Genomic DNA, 18892 nt, shown 5'->3' on the forward strand with positions numbered 1-18892 from the left:
AAATTTTGCTGTTTTCCAGTTGCCTCATTTTACAGATGAGGGAACTGTGTTCCAGAAACATTGGAAGAACCTCTAATTATGCCAGGAAAGTCTAGCTGAAAACTATTGTTCTGCATTTGGCAGATCACCTTAAAAATAGACATTTACCTTTAAGTCAGAGTGTATACTGGTAGCTGTAAGTGAGCCACCGAATATACCCACTGTATTATGCTTCTTCCTGTATGTATCATATTTATGGACCCACTGTATTTTTTCTTTGGAGATATTTAAAAGTATGAGGGATGTACACTACCCGACTCAAGTTTCCCACTTGCCCAGTAGAAGACTAAATGCTAACACAGGACTATAGCTTCCTTCAACTGCTAATCTGTGTTAGTGTACAGGAAACTATTCCAGGAACAAAAACTCATAGCGCATCTGAGGTTTTTGCCAAATGAAATCCTAAACCCCACTTAAAATATGGGTCACCTTCAATTCAGTACTTTGCTACATAATTGAAATAAAGGCCAATGATTAAAAGATATCTCATTTTAAAAATTTATCTCAAAGATGCTGCAGAAAGAATAAAGAATAAACACTGTCAAGCAGTGGTGCACTGGTTTATCACTCAGAATTTCATACTTACTGGAAGAAGTATTTTAGACTAACTTATGCAATTAAAAAATTATATATTATTTTGTTGTCACTATTAAAAAGGAAAATATAAAGGAAATAAATTAGTTTAGGCATTCTCAAACATTCAAGAAAGTTTGGGTCTGACATTTTTAAATTACATTTTGACAGTGTCATAGATATAGATTAAAAAAAAAAAACACTTTATTTCACTCTGTGTTATCATGGTCATTGGGAGGCAGCATATCATGAAATCTCTTATCTGCTAGATTTTCTTCACAGCTGCCAACATCCATTCTGTATTTTTTGTTGTTGGCACCTTCTTGATCTTACCAGACAATGAGAATGGAAGGTTTTCATACGGCAACCAGGATTCATAGTCCTGCCTCAATTAACCTATAAATGGTTTTTCATTTAAAATATACAGTGGTAGCCTTTGTCCAGTCATGAAACTAGAAATGCGAAACACATTTGATCATGCCCAGGCAATGACAGCCACCAACGACCACTAACTGGCTGATAGCAATCATGAGGGCTCATCCGTTTTAAGATGCAAATCTCGACTGTGCAGAAACCCCACAGATACCACCTTGATCAAGTGAATAATGTTAACATCAACTTCTGAAACACATAGCAACATCACAAACTGCTTGATAGGATGGACTGAGCAGTATCTAATTGGGAAAACATCAGGCAAATACAAATGGAGGGACATTCTACAATATAACTGGCCAACACTCTTAAAACTGTCAAGATCACGAAATACAAAATAAGGTCAAAGAACTAACGTAGGTTGGAGGAAACTAAGGAGAAAAAACCAACTAAATGTAATATTGGATCCTGGATAGGATCATGGAACCCAAAATAAGATATTAATAGAAAAACTGGTAAAATTTGAATTAACTTTAAGGGAAGCTGAGTAAAGGGTATATGGGAACTCTATTATTTTGCAACTTTTCAATAAGTCTAACATTAGCTTAAAAATAAAAATATGCATTATGGAATTGATGAATTATGTAATTTTGGCCCAATATTTCAATGTAGAGGCAATTTAGATGATTCAGATTTTTTTCTGATATAATAATTTTCCTTAGAGAATGTCAAAAGTCTTTACAAACATGCCACAATTTAAAGTACATGTAACTATTCTTGGCAATCCTAAAATAGGGCTCAATTTAGTAGCTATAAAATTCATATTAAATACACTCACGTTCCACAGAACACCCCAACAGTCTTTCACTTTTTTTCCTGACAGATAACGCATTTAAAGCTTTTACCCCTAACACTAGTCAGTGTCAAGTTTTAACTTCTGTAAGTGGCTACACGTTGTCATAGCAATTGGTGCAAAAATATTTCCTAATCCAGTCTAGTGATTATAAATACAGTCTAGAAGTTCTGGGAAATATGCACGGAAAGTATGCAAATCACTTTTTCAGGAAAAAAATCAGAGCCTGTTTTCAGTAGAATTTCTGCTTCCATTCAGGTCACTCATAATCCAATATCATTTTATGTATTCAAAATGTCATAGTCTTGGAGAATAACTGAGGCAGAAACTTGCTTGAGGAGAGGGTAGGATCTTGCCCCTCACCCCTGTCCACCTGCTGGTGTATGTTCAAATGTATTAGGTGCCTGCAACATCCACTAGCTTTTTACATCTGTATTTCAAAGTGCTGAATTTTCTGGTGTGTAATGTATTGAGGTAAATGAGTTTAAAGATGTCAGGATGACAGTCTTCATGAAAATCTGTCACCTTTTTCCTCATCCTCAACCCAACAAGTAGTCATTCTAAGCATGACTAGTCAAATAGTACTGAGTTTCCTGAGGGGTATATATTGAATTTTATAATTATAGGGCCACAGATGATAAAGACCACAGAGTTCTCTGCTTGCCCATTTTAAAGGTTGATTTTAGCAATACTTCTTTTAGCATCTAATAATAATTAACATAATTATACTTACTTTGCATCAGCATCAGTGATTATGATGGTTGTATTATTTAATTTCTATTAGGTAGGTAGCATTATTATCCCAATATTAGAGATTATGAAACTTGGGCTTGTAAACATTAAGCAGTTTACATCAGGTCACTCAGGCAGATTTCAGATGTAGGAAATCTAATCTCAAAGCCCATATTCTTAACCCCTGTACCCCACTGAACAGTTGAACATTCAAAGATTTATAAAATAATCAACTAGCTTTTAAAGAGTTCAGAGATGAAAGGTTAAATTTTCTTGTTTCCACAAGATAGTGTCAAGGAAGTAATGAGGGCTGAGAGTTTTCAGTTAACCATGAAATTAACTAGAACATTTATTTTTTTCCCCAGGTCATGCTGTAAACCTCACACCATGTATCTAGCTATTGATGTGTAGCAAATTACCCAAAATCTGTCTCCAAATAATAGTCATTTATTATAGTCCAAGAATCTGTGGGTTTGCTGGAGAGTTCTTGTGTTATGAACCAGCCTTGGCTAATTGTGACTGGCTCACCTCTCCTTCTAACTTCTGCTGACAGCCATTCAGGATGGCTTCACTCACAGGTCCGGCTATTGACTAGCTGACTGTTGGGGCAAAGGGAGAGATTGGGCGTCATGTTACACAGTGAACAGGACTTTAAGAAAGAGTGCAAGGCTTGTTGAGACCTAGGTTCAGAACAGACACATCGTCATTTCTACGACATTTTATCGGACATAGCAAATCACAAGGCTAGCCTAGATGTAAAGGAAGGATAAATACAGTCCATCTGTTGATGGGAGGAGCTGTAAAGTCACATTTCAAAGGAGATGTGAAGAATTGGGGATATATTTGCAATCAGTTTCACACACACACACACACACACACACACACAGATACCCACTTGCATAATGTATCTATCTTCTACATGGATAATTTTATGACTTCATCACCTGAAACACTCTCAACTGCACCATTTCCATCTCACCTTTGTCTGCCCACACATATCCTACCTAGATGTCTATTACTTCTGAGAACCCACGAATACTGGTCTGACTTCTTGACACAGATGAAAGGATTCAATCTGCAGTTGTGACTTTCATGGGAGTAGTTAGAAGATAGGCTGTGGAAGATTGATTGGTCTCTACCTAGTTTCAAATGTTATGTGTAGCAAGTTTGTGAGTTTGCTGAGAGTGAGAAGACCTTTCTGGATAGCCGTATTTAAGATACACTGCACTCCATGGTTAGGGTCACTTTAGTATAGCTTGTTTTCTGGAAGTGTCGGGGAAGTTTGGTATCACCTACTTTCCATAAGTTTAACCTTTTGGAAGTGCGGAGGGGGTGCCTACTGCTACTCTACCTTCTAAGTTACTAAATGTACTGTATTCATTACTCTACATATAGTGCATGATGCGTTCCTCCCAGCATCGCCATGAGTTAGGTATTATTCCCCCTTTATTGGTGGAAAAGTGTAGTTTACAGCAGTTAGGTAAATTGGCTAGGACACACTTAAATTGTTAAGCAGAGTTTGAATTCACATCTATTTAACATAGAAGTTTATTTCCTAAAAATGAAATTGTATTGTAGAAATCTTAGAACAATCAAGCAGTTAGAATAATTTACAATTCTAAGAAAAACAATATATAAAGTCATCTCTGCCTTACATATTCAGAGGTTATAACTTATGACTGAAAGCAATTCTTCATTTGATGATGGAGCTGTGTTTTTTTAATATTCTTAGTAAGATCTAGACCTCAGCTTTTTAAGGCAGTATGTTGACCTGTTATTTCATCTATTTTTTTTTTTAGTTTCCTTGAGTTGTTTACTGCACGTTATATATGGTGTTACCATAACTATTTTTTAATCTTCTTTCTAGATTGTTCATTTTCTCCTTATAAACTAATCACTGATTTATAACACTGATTGAAATATGACATAATATTTTACCTTTATTAAAAAAAAACTCACTACTTATAAATGAATGTTCTTGAAACATATTATTTTTGTTTTGTGGCTATTTTGTACAATTTAAATATATTGCTGCTAAGTGGTGGAATACATTCTAGCCATATTGTCCAGATACATGGACTGGTAATGACTTCATTTATTTTGAATGAATAATATGTGATTTTATAGGAGACTAAGACCACTCTTACCTTACCACTCTTACCTATAGAGGTGGTAAGAGTAGGTGCTTATCACAGCTTAGATTGGTCAGATCAATGAGAATCATAATAGGATGTTTTAATAGAAGATTTTTTACTGATTATAAAAGCATTGCATATTAATTGTTGAAAAACAGAACATTAACAAAAAGTAAAGAGAATAAAAATAAATGCCAGAATTTAACACTCAGAAGTAATTCCTAATACTGGGAGACATTTCCTCCCAGTATTTTTGTATGATTTTTAAAATTGCATAGTTGACAGCATACTCTCTATAAATGTATATACTATTCTTCCTACATATAATATAGCACATAATATAGCATAAACAGATTAAAGAATAAAATCAAGGAATGAAAGAACATGGTGTTAAGATGATTATTAGAATGAAAATTTTCTAAAATTCATTTATTTAATCATTTACCAAAGGATCATTTATAGAAAGCTTACTTTTTAGGCACTGGTTAAAAACATGGAAATCTAATCCTTATCTTTAAGAAACTCCAGATAGTAAAATTACAATTTCATGATAGAATAGCAATAATAGAAGTATCTGCAGTGTTCTGTAGATAATACAGAGCAGGGAATATTCTTGGGGAATGAGTTATTATTGTAATACAATTGATGAGACTTAGAATTCTCTTTGTGATTTTGTGTGTTATTTTGCTTGACATTTAAACATGCATACATTCTAAACATAAGTAAACATCTTACTATAATACATAAAAAAGTAGCCTAGTATTTCACTAAAGACCCATAGGTGTTAATATTTTAGTATTTGCAAAGGGAAGCTGTAACATGCATTGACCTGGATGTGATTCCTCATAGTGTTTATGAGATTCACATTATTCTTTATTTTGCTTCCGTTCTCAGTAATCAGGGGTTTTCAGTTTATTCCTTGATTTTTATGTGTGCCTCTTTTTTTCTCTTTTTATTAAGCTGGGACACCACAAATGTTTGAAAAAAGATGCAGTCTGTGCAGGGAACATTTTTTTCATCCGTTAGTGGAGATACTATGAATGGACCATCAGGGATCTGTAATTGGTATTCTTTTAATACAAGAATTCTCTTTTTCTTGGTGAACAATACGAGTCACTGTATGGCTTCAGTTAGGAGGAGGTCATTCATTTTGCCACCAGACAGGTTTAATACAGCTAAAGGCAACTACAAAGTGGTAGAAATGAGATTGGTAATAAAGTTGGACTTTAATCTTCCAGATTGAAAAATGCATTTCATCAAAGTGGATTTCCTGTTGAGCATACATCCCAGCAAATTCACACAACTGTAGTAAGAAAATGATCACAATGTGTATCTCAGTGGGTTAGGGCTTATTGGCGTTATGTAGGAGACACATTTCAATAACACTCCTTTCCCTCTCTTCCTCTGTTTCTTCTTCTCCCATTCTCATCAGGCACCAGATTGTTAAAGTAGATCATTTTCTAAAGTTGAGCTTGTTTCCATGGGTAATCTGTTTATTAAAATGATAATCTGTTAGTATCTTTAATGATATGTATTTAAACATACATGGGGAAGATTGTTGGCTCAACTGTAGTCAAATTAGCAGTAACTTGAATGGGAAGTAATGTCATTAGATCTACATTTACCCATGATTAATATTTATACATTCAGCATTTATTATGACAGATATTTATTGATTACTTACTGTGTACTCAAGCCTAGAAATGAAATGATGAATGAGACACAATCCCTTTCCTCAAAGTGTTATCTGCCCAAGTTTCTGTGAATATAGGTAGCTATTACACTACATTAATAATTCTATAATAGATATATTAGAGACATTCTAAGAAATCACATGTGTCATTAAAAGATGCTAAGGGGTTTGGCTACCTGTAGAGACTGATACAACACTGGAAACGAATATGATCAGATCTTTGCTCTAGCCAGAAAATTCTAACAGAGTGTGGAGGGCAGTGTAAAGGGGTTTATTGATTTTGGAATTAGGGAGACTGATTAGAGACTTCTGTTCCATTAGCAGCAGCAAAACTGAGGCTTGTATTGTTAGTGGGTGGAAGGAGGGCTTAATTCTATAACAGAAGGAGAAAGAAGGGAATATTTGTATTTCTCTGTACATGCAAAGGTGTTAACATTAGCAAAATAAAAGTTAATGCTTCAGCAGAAAACATTAAACTTTGTTGTACATACAGTTTTATACCAAGAATGCAGGCAGCTCTCTTAATATATAGCTTCATACCTAAAGGTCTAATACAATTTTTTATCTATGACCATAGAAAAAAGATTCTAGGTATTCTGAAATTACTTTCCTTCCAATTGAGTATTTGATTGTCAGATTTTTAGTCTTATGTGAGCTAATGGAGTTTAGACTAAAACTATATAAATATATTTCTATTTTTTACTGTAAAAATGAACGTATTTGATTTGAATTTCTAGAGGAAGACTGCTTTTAACACTGTTTAACATAAAAGTACTTAAAGTATAATTTCATATTTTGTAAACATTATTTTGTAACTATTAGGTCTGCATTTTAGTCACATTAAAGATTAATTTTAATAAGATCATTTAAATAAAAGAGTGGTAATCAAAAGCAAATGACTATAATATTCATTTATATTTATAATGTAATTTCTCAAATGTAAGGTAATTTTAAGCCGGTACCCATTATTACAATTGCTGAAAAGTAAATTTTAAAAAATATTAAAAGAATATACAGTATCCTGTTATCCTTAGATTTTTAGACATTTGTATTACTTTATCGTAAATATCCTCTTTTCCTTCATTTTCCAAAATAAATTCCATTCATTTTCAAAAGAATTTATTTTGGAAAATGAAGTATGGATACTTTTTGTGTATTATGTAGTCCATTTTCAAATTTTCAAAGGTTACATAATTTGATTAGCCAGAACCATTTCTTTCACCTTGCCCTTATGGTTGTGTCCAGGTCTGTCCTGGTTGTGAGGCCACTCAGGATGTTGGACATTTAATTAGTGAGTCAACAAGTATTTATTTAAATTCTATATAGGGTACATGGTGTCAGTTAATAAAATACAAGTCATTTTATAATAATTTGTATTTTTTGGCTCAAAGAGAATAGTTTGACCTTCCTTGATTCACTGATTGTTTGGGTTCCCTTATTCAGAAATGTATATTGTGTGCCTATCAAATACCACATATCATGCTAGATAGATATTGGGAATATAAAGATGAGTAAGGCTGTCTTCAGAACTCACTGTTAGTAAGAGAGAATGTACACAGAGAGTAACAAGGCCTTTTGATAAGTGCTCAAAGGCTCAAAGGCCTTTGATAAGTGATATAAATCACAATGAAGAGAGTACTGTTTGACTCACTGAGATGAGAGTGATGAATTTTGCTTAGGAGAACATGTCTAAATGCTTGGTTACTTCAATATGGTAAAAAATCCACTACAATACATACAGAAGGCCAGCGTATAAAGAAGCAAGGTCTAGGAACTTCCTAGGTGGTCCAGTGGTTAAGACTGTGTGCTCCCAATACAGGGGACGCACGTTCAATCCCTGGTTGGGGAACTAAGATCCTGCATACCTCAAGGCAAGACCTAAAAAAAAAAAACAAAAGGAAGCAAGGTCTAGTTATGAGCATTGTTTCAGGAAATGATATCTGAGAACTCGAAGTTCAGCATTTAAAAAATAAACACTTGTTTTTTTGCAGGTATTTTGAATTGTCAACTGTAAAAGACCACTTAGAATAAGTACTGTATTGATGGAATTAATTGAATTTCAATCCTAGTGTTGAAAGAAAATTGCCCAACAGAAAGAATATAATCAAAACTTAGACCTCTCAATTATCATAAACGACGCAAAGAAAAGACATTAATTGAGAAATCATCTTATGAGCACTGGCTCTTCAGGATCAGCCCCCTATTCTGGATGATTGTGAAAGCAAGCCTAGCCGTCATCTTGTGGGAGGTAGAGAGAAGAAGCACTTTACTAAGGACTAGCTGATTTAATTGTTAGCATTGAGTAAGACACATGACCACTTGGTGCTTTGGTTTCTTCTGTTTTAAAATTGAAAATATTTTCAAGATACTTCTTCCATATCCAAAATTGTATTTTTCTCATTCTACAAAGGAGAAAACCAGTGGTTTTCAGAAACTTTGTAGTGTGAGAAAACTGTGAAAGGAAATCAAATCTTCAGTGGTAAGATCAGCAATAATTTAAGAAAGCAGGACAATATCCCAAGATTTGGAAAAAAACAAACAAACAAAGATAAACAGAAAAATTTTTCCTTAACTGCTCCAACTTCACTCCCATATGCAACATTGACTTAAGCCTAATAGTTGTGCTACTTCATGATAAACAGACACTCTTCTGGCAGAGTTATATATTGTCTTAATCCATTTAAAACTCTTATTTGAAATGTGCTTCATATTGAGACCCAGGAAATAGTTCAGGAAATGTTATTTAAAAGAAAAATGAAGGCAAACAAAAATGTAAACATTCATTTTCCTGACCTGTAGTAAAAATTGTAGAATTACTATTTAAGGTGAGTCATACTAATCTGTGTGATAGTTAAATCATACTAATCAGTCCAGTAGTTAGTCTGATATTCCTCCCATTTTACAAGTAAGGAAACTGAGGCACAGAGGCACTCAAATAGTTGCAGTGATGGTTTCATTGCTCTAATAATTGTCTGAATTTTCCTTATGAATTTCTGTAGTTATGAATGTCTGGCTATCAGTTTGGTCATCAATAATGTGACTGAATTGGATTAAATAACATTTTAGACCCCTAGGTTTTTTTCCTACAGGGATTTACATAAACTACACTTGCATATACAGCTCTAATGTAGTGTAGATTACTGAAAATATATGAGAAGGCAGCAAATTTGACTCACATCCTTGGAGTACTGTTTGCACTGCCACACATTGGCCAAGCTTCCATCATATCACACTTAAATATAACTATGGGCCTTTTTTTCTTACTCGTTCCCTCCTTCTCTACCTCCCTTCTGTAATAATCCATCTGGAGTCTGATCTGAACAAAGAAAAGCATTGTGTTGTTGGATTAGAAAATTGTTCCAAATATTCTCTATTCTTGAGCAATATATGGTCTAGTAGAAGCCATAGCAAATAACTGCACATAAGCTAGTGTTTGAACACCAGCCTCTGAGGTATCCTAATTGACTCTCCTTTTTTCTCCTTCAATTCACATAGCTAGGCCAGTCTTCTTTTTAAAAAAAATCACTTCCTTGCTCTCAGGCCTGTGCCTAAAATCCTCATCTCTTCCGTGATTTTTCTTAAACCAAATTTCAATTTCTGTGCCTAACCTTAAGAGTTATATTACCTGTTGCAACCATTTTTTCTCATTTCTTCACAACACACTTTTGCTCAAATTAGCAGTCCTCACTACTCTCTGGCTTCCTTAGTTCCTGTTGTCATGCTCACTTCTGTGCCATTACTCCTATTAAACAGTTCTTCCTTTCTCAGTGAACGATAGAGATGTTCCACTGTATCAGCAAGGAATCGGTTCCAGATCCCCAAATGCTTGGCTATGAAGATCCTTGGATGTTTAAGTCCCTTTTATAAAATGGTGTATTACAGGTACTGAGGGCTCCCTGTATGCCATTGATAGGTCCATTTCTGGTAAGTCCAGCTCTCTTCTTACCTGCATGACCAGAATCTGCCTTCTGGCTTCTTGCAGTCAAGTAATGGATCTTATTATTGCCTTCTAAGGATGAATATTGTTTCCACATGGAGCTTGAGTTCTTGGCTTTCTCTCTTTACTGGCCCTTTAGAAACTTAAGAATAGGGCTCGAGCAGAAGCAAGAACTACAATACTGCAGCCTGTGGAACAAAAACCACATTCACAGAATGACAGACAAAATGAAAAGGCAGAGGATTATGTACAAGATGAAGGAACAAGATAAAACCACAGAAAAACAACTAAATGAAGTGGAGATAGGCAATTTTGCAGAAAAAGAATTCAAAATAATGATAGTGAAGATGATCCAGGACCTTGGAAAAAGAATGGAGGCAAAGGCAAAAAGAGAGATGAACAATACAGTAACTAAAATGAAAAATATACTAGAAGGAATCAATAGCAGAATAACTGAGGCAGAAGAACGGATAAGTGACCTGGAAGACAGAATGGTGGAAATCACTGCCACGGAAGAGAATAAAGAGAAAAGAATGACAAGAAATGAAGACAGCCTAAGAGACCTCTGGGACAACATTAAACGCAACAACATTCGCATTATAGGGGTCCCAGAAGGAGAAGAGAGAGAGAAAGGAGCTGAGAAAATATTTGAAGAGATTAGAGTTGAAAACTTCCCTAACATGGGAAAGGAAATAGCCACCCAAGTCCAGGAAGCACAGAGAGTCCCAGGCAGGATAAACCCAAGGAGAAACATGCCGAGACACATAGTAATCAAACTGACAAAAATTAAAGACAAAGAAAAATGATTAAAAGCAACAAGGGAAAAATGACAAATAACATGCAGGGAAACTCCTATAAGGTTAAGAGCTGATTTCTCAGTAGAAACTCTACAAGTAGAAGGGAGTGGCACGATATATTTAAAGTGAAGAAAGGGAAGAACCTACAAACAAGATTACTCTACCCAGCAAGGATCTCATTCAGATTCAATGAGAAATCAAAAGCTTTACAGACAAGCAAAAGCTAAGCAAATTCAGCACCACCAAACCAGCTCTACAACGAATGCTAAAGGAACTTCTCTAAGTGGGAAACACAAGAGAAGAAAAGGACCTACAAAAACAAACCTAAAACAATCAAGAAAATGGTAATAGGAACATACATATCGATAATTACCTTAAATGTAAATGGATTAAATGCTCCAAACTAAAGACGCAGGGTTACTGAATGGATTCAAAAACAAGAGACCCACTTCAGACCTAGGGACACATACAGACTGAAAGTGAGGGGATGGAAAAAGATATTCCATGCAAATGGAAATCAAAAGAAAGCTGGAGTAGCAATACTCAGATAAAATAGACTTTAAAATAAAGAATGTTACAACAAACAAGGAAGGACACTACATAATGATCAAGGGATCAATCCAAGAAGAAGATACAACAATTATATATGCACCCAATGTAGGAGCACCTTGATACATAAGGACAATGCTAACAGCTATAAAAGAGAAAATCAACAGTAACACAATAATAGTGGGGGACTTTAACACCTCCCTTACAACAATGGACAGATCATGAAGACAGAAAATTAATAAGGAAGCACAGGCTTTAAATGACACAATAGACCAGAGAGATTTAATTAATATTCATAGGACATTCCATCTGAAAACAGCAGATTACACTTTCTTCTCAAGTGCACACGGAACATTCTCCAGGATAAATCACATCTTGGGTCACAAATCAAGCCTCAGTAAATTTAAGAAAATTGAAATCATATCAAGCATCTTTTCCGACCACAACACTATGAGATTAGAAATCAATTACAGGGAAGAAAACATAAAAAAACAGAAACTCATGGAGGCTAAACAATACGTTACTAAATAATCAAGAGATCACTGAAGAAATCAAAGAGGAAATCAAAAAATACCTAGAGACAAATGACAATGAAAACACGACTATCCAAATCCTGTGGGATACAGCAAAAGCAGTTTTAAGAGGAAAGTTTATAGCAATTCAATCGTAACTCAGGAAACAAGAAAAATATCAAATAAACAACCTAACTTTACACCTAAAGCAACTAGAGAAAGAAGAACAAACAAAACCCAAAGTTAGTAGAAGGAAAGAAATCATAAAGATCAGAGAAGAAATAAATGAAATAGAAACAAAGAAAACAATAGCAAAGATCAATAAAACTAAAAGCTGGTTCTTTGAGAAGATAAACAAAATTGATAAACTCTTAGCCAGACTCATCAAGAAAAAGAGGGAGAGAACTCAAATCAATAATTTAGGAATGCAAAAGGAGAAGTTACAGTGGACACCACAGAACTACAAAGCATCCTAAGAGACTACTACAAGCAACTCTATGCCAATAAAATGGACAACTTGGAAGAAATGGACAAATTCTTAGAAAGGTATAACCTTCCAAGATTGAACCAGTAAGAAATAGAAAATATGAACAGACCAATCACAAGTAATGAAATTGAAACTGTGATTAAAAATCTTCCAGCAAACAAAAGCCCAGGACCAGGTAGCTTCACAGGTGAATTCTATCAAACATTTAGAGAAGAGCTAACACCTATCCTTCTCAAACTCTTCCAAAATATTGCAGAGGAAGGAACAGTCCCAAACTCATTCTATGAGGCCACCATCACCTTTTTACCAAAACCAGAGAAAGATACTACAAAAGAAGAAAATTACAGACCAGTATCACTGATGAATATAGATGCAAAAATCCTCAACAAAATACTAGCAAACAGAATCCAACAGCACATTAAAAGGATCATACACCATGATCAAGTGGGATTTATTCCAGGGATGCAAGGATTCTTCAATATACGCAAATCAATCAATGTGATACACCATATTAACAAATTGAAAAATAAAAACTGTGTGATCATCTCAATAGATGCAGAGAAAGCTTTTGACAAAATTCAGAATGAATTTATGATAAAAAATCTCCAGAAAGTGGGCATAGAGGGAGCCTACCTCAACATGATAAAGGCCATATACGATAAACCCACAGCGAACATCATTCTCAGTGGTGAAAAAATGAAAGCATTTCCACTAAGATCAGGAACAAGACAAGGATGTCCACTCTCACCACTGTAATTCAACATACTTTTGGAAATCCTAGCCACGGCATCAGAGAAGGAAATTAAATAAAAGGAATACAAATTAGAAGAGAAGAAGTAAAACTGTCATGGTTTGCAGATTACATGATGCTATACATAGATAATCCTAAAGACTCCACCAGAAAACTACTAGAGCTAATGAATGAATTTGGTAAAGTTGCAGGATACAAAATTAATGCACAGAATCTCTAGCATTCCTATACACTAACATGAAAAGATCAGAAAGAGAAATTAAGGAAACAATCCCATTCAACACTGCAACAAAAAAAAATAAAATACCTCGGAGTAAACCTACCTAAGGATGTAAAAGACCTGTACTCAGAAAACTATAAGATACTGATGAAAGAAATCAGGGTGACATAAACAGATGGAGAAATATACCATGTTTTTGGATTGGAAGAATCAATATTGTGAAAAGATACTACACAAAGCAATCTACAGATTCAATGTAATCCCTATCAAATTACCAATGGCACTTTTTACTGAACTAGAACAAAAAAATCTTAAAATTTGTATGGGGACACGAAAGACCCTGAATAGCCAAAGCAATCTTGAGGGAAAAAAATGGAGTTGGAGGAATCAGACTTTACTACAAAGCTACAGTCATCAAGACAATATGGTCCTGGCACAAAAACAGAAATATAGATCAATGGAACAGGACAGAAAGCCCAGAGATAAACCCACACACGTATGGTCACCTAATCTATGACAAAGGAGGCAAGGATATACAATGGAGAAAAGACATTCTCTTCAATAAGTGGTGCTGGGAAAACTGGACAGTTACATGTAAAAGAATTAAATTAGAACACTCCCTAACACCATACACAAAAATAAACTCAAAATGGATTAAAGACCAAAATATAAGACCAGATACTATAAAACTCCTAGCGGATAACATAGGAAGAACACTCTTTGACATAAATCACAGCAAGATCTTTTTTGTCCCACCTCCTAGAGTAATGGAGATAAAAACAAAAATAAACAAATGGGACCTAATGAAACTTAAAAGCTTTTGCACACACAGCAAAGGAAACTATAAACAAGGCAAAAAGCAATGCTCAGAATGGGAGAAAACATTTGCAAATGAATCAACGGACAGAAGATTAATCTCCAAAATAAACAGCTCATGCAGCTCAATATTAAAAAAACAAACAACCCAATCCAAAAATGGGCAGAAGACCTGAATAGACATTTCTCCAAAGAAGGCATACAGATGGCCAAGAAGCACATGAAAAGCTGCTCAACATCACTATTAGAGAAATGAAAATCAAAACTGCAATGTGGTATCACGTCACACCAGTTAGAATGGGCATCATCAGAAAATCTACAAACAACAAATGCTGGAGAGGGTGTGGAGAAAAGGGAACCCTCTCGCACTGTTGGTGAGAATGTAAATTGATACAGCCACTATGGAGAACAGTACTGAGGTTCCTTACAAAACTAAAAATAGAATTACCATATGACACAGCAATCCCACTACTGGGCATATACCCAGAGAAAACCATAATTCAAAAAGACACCTACATCCCAATGTTCATTGCAGCACTATTTACAATAGCCAGATCATGGAAGCAACCTAAATGCCCATCGACAGACAAATGGATAAAGATATGGTATATATATACAATGGAATGTTACTCAGCCATAAAAAGGAATGAAATTAGGTCATTTGTAGAGACGTGGATGGACCTAGAGATTGTCATAGGGAGTGAAGTGAGTCAGAAAGAGAAAAACAAATATTGTATATTAATGCATATATGTGCAATCTAGAAAAATGGTACCGATGAACCAGTTTTCAGGGCAGAAATAGAGACACAGATGTAGAGAACAAATGTATGCACACCAAGGGGGGAAAGGGGGTGGTGGTGGTGGTGGTGGTGGGATTAATTGGGAGATTCGATTGACATATATACACTAATATGTATAAAATAGATAACTAATAAGAATGTGCTGTATAAAAAAATAAATAAAATTAAATTTAAAAAAAAGAATAAGGCTCACCTATTAAAACCACAGTGTGCAGCTTTTTTTTTTTTTTTTTTCCAGACAAGCCTATGTAGACCCACCTGATAATACAATCATTACTTCTCGGAATGGATTATTAAGAAAAAATGTATTGTGGTTTTCACGTAGGCTCTTGGTTTAAAAAGTACTTATTATTTACCTGTATCAGCACCATCTGGAATTTGCGTTTGACTCTTGCCTCCATAGTTCAGTCCAGTGCCCTGGATTCCATACTGCATTTCTTTGCCAGAGAGAGAGAGATATATGCCCAAAAAGATGAGTGTCTAAATCATTTTGAGCATATGATACCCATTTTAGTGTTTTACCTTAAACACTCAGGTGTAAGTGCAATTTTATCTTGGAGCTCCCATTAAACTGTGAATGGGAGCACTCAGCAAAACATACGGCTGTTAAACATATGCCTTCAGCCATCATGTGCTAGCTCTTCCTTAAGTTCATTCTTCCCTTTAAAAAATAAGTTGCTGAGTTTGCAAGTTCTGTCTCAGGGATTTTTATCATTTCTGCAAATCCACCTAAAATCTTTCTGCTGAGCATTATTGCTTAATTCAGTAGCTTCTTTGATTAAATATTATTCAACCTGTTTAGTAGGAATTGACCTCTTCTGATTCTTAGGAAAGGAATAGAAAGACACCTAGTAATCAGTGCTTAGAAATATTGTATCCCCAAAAGGTTTGTTTTTTTTTTTTTGGTATTGATCATTGTTTTCTTGCGTTCTAGAAATAATTGTGAATGTTTGACTCTTAATCTAGTATGACTAACATTTCCTGAGCACCCATTATGGTCAAAGTATTGTGCCAGTCACCATGTAGTCACAGAGATGAGAATGACATGCCTGCTCCTCAAGAAGCAGAGTAAGTGACAGACTTGAGCTGAACTATTCAATTTCACTAGGTAAAATATGATCAGTATCAGATTAAGATGATCAGTAGGGGAGAAGACCAGAAGAGGAAGTAATTGGTTCTGCTAAAGCACCCCTTGGTTACCTTTTCATCATGTCACCATGCACTAATGGCAGACATAAATAACAGAAGTGTGCCATAAGGTTAACCAATACACTTAAAATGGAATGCCTACTCTCTCATAAGAGATATAAAACTCATGTATTTACAGATGTAACACATATCACATGTGTGGCTGCATACCCTGAAGAACTGGTATATTTCCACCTTCACCACAAACACTGAAAAATGTAGTTTGAAGTCTAAATCCTAAGTTAATACTATATTATCAGTTCAATGGTAGTAAAACATGTGCCCTGTTTTATATGGTATCTTCTTTCTTTCTTTAGCCTCATGGCATTATTTACGTTGCTTAAATGGAACAGAGTATCAGTTGTTTGTTTGTTTAATAAAAATGTCTGAATTAGTGTGTGGAAAGACAGTACAATAGTTGAGATTTAGCAAAATCCATGGAATTTTTTATGTACTTAAAAATACCTCTTGGGTCACTTTCATAGCTGACTTGGTCTAAATATGGCTAGTTATCTGAGTTAAGATTACTAGTGAAATCACATATTTCAGGGAATAATAGTTTGAAGAGCTTCTTCAAGTCTTTTTGCTCATACTAGCCCCACTTGAGCCTCTACATGCTCTCTTTGAATTTTGCTGCTCAGTTGTCCCTTGACTAGAGATACTTTAAGAAACCCTTGATTATCTTTGTCTTTATGCAGTTGTTGCTGGAGATACATTTTAGTACATTCCTCAGTCCTCTACATAAGACCTCAAGCATTTCTTTCAGATGTAAGTGATAAGAGATGCTGTATAACATCTTTATTTATTTATTTATTTATTTATGGCTGTGTTGGGTCTTCGTTTCTGTGCGAGGGCTTTCTCTAGTTGCGGCAAGTGGGGGCCACTCTTCATCGCGGTGCGCGGGCCTCTCACTATCGCGGCCTCTCTTGTTGCGGAGCACAGGCTCCAGACGCGCAGGCTCAGTAGTTGTGGCTCACGGGCCTAGTTGCTCCGTGGCATGTGGGATCTTCCCAGACCAGGGCTCGAACCCGTGTCCCCTGCATTGGCAGGCAGACTCTCAACCACTGCGCCACCAGGGAAGCCCCCTGTATAACATCTTTAGATGCTGACTGCCTTTGTTCATTATTCAGCTCACCTCTTACCCGCTGTGGGAGCTTGAGTAAGTTCATAAGCCTCTCTTGACACTAGTCCTCAGTTTCTTCATCTGTCAAATTCAAATAATAATGACTACTTTCTCGAGGTATTGTGAGGATGAAATGAGTTAATGCCTGGCAGTTAAGCAAAACAGAGATTGGCACATAATAATATCCCATAATAATAATAATAATTAGTGGACTACTACCACTATGAAATGGCATACATTTCTTAGCGTCCCTTGATAAATAGTGTATTTTCCTTAAGAGCCCTGAAAACCATGTTTCTGTTTTCACTTTGACTTCAAAAAGCCCAGAGTCAAATTCTGAGACATCTTGAGTTACTCATATGGAATAAGAGTCTTACATATCTGTGCTCAAAATTTCCTCTTATTTCGATCTTCAATGTGCATATGGATTTTCTCTAGCTCTGTTTTGGTGTATTAATTTATATGTTTCAATTTCATCATATGTAAAGGCAACTCAGATTCTTCCTTAAACTAGATAGAATAATGAACAAGCAAATACAAAGAAATAAATAAACAGGGTATTCAGATCAGTCCTAATTAATTTTTATTTTATTACTTTTTAAAAAAAATTAATTAATTATTTATTTATTTGGCTGTGTCAGGTTCCAGTTGCTGCATGTGGATCTTCTGTTGTGGCACGTGGGCTCTTCATTGTGGACTTCTCCCTAGTTGCAGTGCATGGGATTCTCTAGTTGTGGCGCACAGGCTCCAGAGCATGTGGGGCTCAGTAGTTGTGGCACGCAGGTTCTCTAGTTGTGGCACATGGGCTCTAGAGCACGCATGCTCAGTAGTTGCAGCGTGCGGGCTTAGTTGCCCTACGGCATGTAGGATCTTAGTTCCCCGACCAGGGATCAATCCTACGTCCCCTGCATTGGAAAGCGAATTCTTAACCACTGGACCACCAGGGAAGGCCCCTAATTAATTTTTAAAACAGCATGTTTGAAAGTGAAAATAAAACGTACATGTTTTGAACATCCAACCTTCTATAGCATAATTACATTATGCCACAAAATAAATAGAGGGTGAAGGCATCAGGGATATTTAGAGATGGATTGAAGTATAGTGTCACTCTCTGACTTGATTTGGGCTCCTGGAAGAGTCAGGTCACAAAAGTCATATAAATAAGCCACAGAAGAAAGCATACAGACACTAGTAAGTTACAGCCACTAAAGAGTGACCTCATATGTAGAAGTTGGATTTTCTAGCTATTCAGTTTTATTGGTCAATTATTGCATTCATTTTAGCATGAAGTATCCCATTAACATTTTATACCATT

General features: G+C 35.4%; 1 protein-coding gene and 1 long non-coding RNA gene across 4 annotated transcripts in view; one reads left to right on the forward strand and one right to left on the reverse strand.

The window, feature by feature from the left end:
- The window catches only part of LINGO2 (leucine rich repeat and Ig domain containing 2), a 1216268-nt gene that overhangs the window by 181255 nt on the left and 1016121 nt on the right, over positions 1-18892 (forward strand). The gene's annotated exons all lie outside the window — the stretch shown is intronic.
- LOC309632772 lies at positions 4088-13869 on the reverse strand. Its single transcript, XR_014247060.1, has 2 exons — positions 11456-13869; positions 4088-10343 (listed from the first exon to the last, which is right to left on the reverse strand). It is a non-coding gene; the product is annotated as an uncharacterized lncRNA (long non-coding RNA).

The sequence above is a fragment of the Balaenoptera borealis genome (genome assembly GCF_965194805.1).
Source record: "Balaenoptera borealis genome assembly, chromosome: 8".
In the NCBI taxonomy this organism is placed as follows: Eukaryota; Metazoa; Chordata; class Mammalia; order Artiodactyla; family Balaenopteridae; genus Balaenoptera; species Balaenoptera borealis.